The sequence below is a fragment of the Oratosquilla oratoria genome, chromosome 1 (genome assembly GCF_046742065.1).
Source record: "Oratosquilla oratoria isolate Oo_2021 chromosome 1, ASM4674206v1, whole genome shotgun sequence".
NCBI lineage: Eukaryota > Metazoa > Arthropoda > Malacostraca > Stomatopoda > Squillidae > Oratosquilla > Oratosquilla oratoria.
In genome coordinates this window covers 15461235-15463734 of record NC_134777.1, presented here as the reverse complement: position 1 = coordinate 15463734, position 2500 = coordinate 15461235, and positions in this window count along the sequence as shown.

Sequence of the window (2500 nt, the reverse complement as noted above, 5' to 3'; positions counted from 1 at the left end):
AGTGAGAAGAATGTAGAGGAAAGGGAGGCTTTTTGGATGGATTTAAATGAGTGCATAGAGGGATTAGGGAGAAATGTCAATGTAGTTGTATTGGGAGACCTTAATGCTAGGGTAGGAAATGAACCAATAGACGGAGTGATTGGGAAGTATGGAGTTCCAGGAAAAAATCGTAGTGGAGAGTTGATGGTGGAGATGTGTCTCGAAAGAGAGTTGATGATAGCAAATACAGTGTTTAGGAAGAAAGTCAAGCATAAGTACACATGGGAGAGGGTGGTGCAAGGAAGAGTAGTAGACAGAGCGTTGACTATATAGTGGTAACCAGGAGTATAGTAGGAAGAGTTAAGGATGTACATGTTCTAAGGGGAGAGAGTGGGGGAATATCAGATCATTTTCTGGTGGAAGGTAAGTTGAGAGTGGAGGATAGGTGGAGAAAGAGGAAAAGGACAAAAGGTAGGGAGGTACTTAGAGTGAACTGCTTAAATGAGGAAGAAAAGGAGAAGGGGTATAAGAAGCTGAGAGAGGAGTGGGAGTAAAGGATAGAGTAGAACTAGGAGTGGAAGAGGAATGGGGATGGTTCAAGGAGGGAGTCATAAGGTGTGCAAAGATGATGTGTGGAACAAGGAGGACGGGAGGAAATAGAAGGAAGGGTAGTGAGTGGTGGGATGAGGAAGCAAAGAAGGTTGTAGAAGAGAAGAAGCAGACTTTCATAGATTGGTTACAAATTAGGACGAGGGAATCATATGAGAGGTACAAAGTAAAGAGAAGAGAAGTAAAGCATAAGATAAAGGAGGCAAAGAGGAGAGCAGATGTGAAATGGGGTAAGAATATGACAGAAAATTATGAAATTAATAAAAAGATGTTTTGGAAAGAAATTAAGAGAGGAAGGAGGCGGCGAATCAAGTAGAGAAGGAAAGGTAAAATGTGCAGATGGAGAGATGATAATGGAAAAGAAGGCAGTGAGAGGAAGGTGGGCAGAGTATTGTAAGGAGTTGCTAAATATGAAGGAGGATAGGGAGGGAAAGGTAGTTGCAGTGGGAAACGCTAAGAAAATGACTGATGAGTGAGGAAAATGGAGGAGAAATAAGGAAAGATGAAGTGAAAGCAGTTGTTAAGATGATGGGAGCAGGTAAGACACCTGGGTTGGATGCATGACATGCAGAATGTCTGAAAAAAGGAGGTGCAGTGATGGTGGACTGGCTGGTGAGGTTATTTAATGTTTGCTGGAGAGAGGGTAGAGTGCCGGAGGACTGGAAGAGTGCCTGCATAGTTCCACTTTACAAGGGAAAAGGGGACAAGTGTGATTGTAGTAATTTCAGAGGGATTAGCTTGTTGAGTGTAGTTGGGAAGGTTTATGAGAGAATCTTGATTGAGAGGATTTGGAGAGGAACAGAGGGATTTAGGACAGGTAGAGGCTGTGTAGATCAGATTTTTGTGGTAAGACAGATATGTTAGAAAGCTATAGGAAAAGGTAAGGATGTTTCTTGGACTTTCATGGATCTGGAAAAGGCTTATGACAGGGTAGACAGGAAGGCACTGTGGGAGGTTTTGCAGATACACGGGATAAGAGGAAAGCTTCTAGGAGCTGTCAAGTGTAATTGGGAAGGCTTATGGGAGGGTCTTGATTGAGTGGATTAGGAGAGGAACAGAGGGAGTAATTGTTGAAGAACAGTGTGGGTTTAGGACAGGTAGGGGTTGTGTAGATCAGATGTGTGTGGTAAGACATATGTGAGAAAACTATAGGAAAAGGTAAGGATGTATTTTGGGCTTTTATGGATCTGGAAAAGACTTATGACAGGGTAGACAGGAAGGCACTGTGGGAGGTATTGCAGATATATGGGATAGGAGGAAAGCTGTCAAGAGCAATCAAGAGTTTTTACAAAAGTAGTAAAGCCTGTGTTAGGATTAGAAATGGAGAGAGTGAGTGGTTTAAGGTAAAGGTGGGACTTCGTCATGGATGTGTTATGTCGCCTGGCTGTTCAATTTATACATGAATGGGGTGGTGCGAGAGGTGAATGCAAGAGTAGTGGGTTAGGGATTGGAGATGGTTAAAGAAAATGGAGAAAAGTGGGAGATAAACCAGTTGTTGTTTGCCGACGACACTGCTCTTGTAGCAGGATCAGAGGAGGGATTGAGGAAGTTAGCGACAGAGTTTGGAAAGGTGTGCGAAAGAAGGAAGCTGAAGATAAATGTGGGTAAAACTAAGGTGATGAGATGTACAAGGAGAGAAAGTGGCAGCAGACTGGAAGTGAGTATTAAGGGGGAGAGACTGGAGGAAGTGGATAGTTTTAGATATTTGGGTGCGAATGTGGCAGGAAAGGGAGGAGTAGGGGTGGAGGTAGAATGTACATAGAGAGAAGCGAGTAAATACCTTAGGGGATTAAAAAGTGTAATGAAAGATAGACATTTAGGAATGGATGCTAAGACGAGATTGAATGAAGGAGTGATTTTGCCGACAGCACTGTATGGGGCAGAAACATGGAACATAAGAGAGGAATAGAGG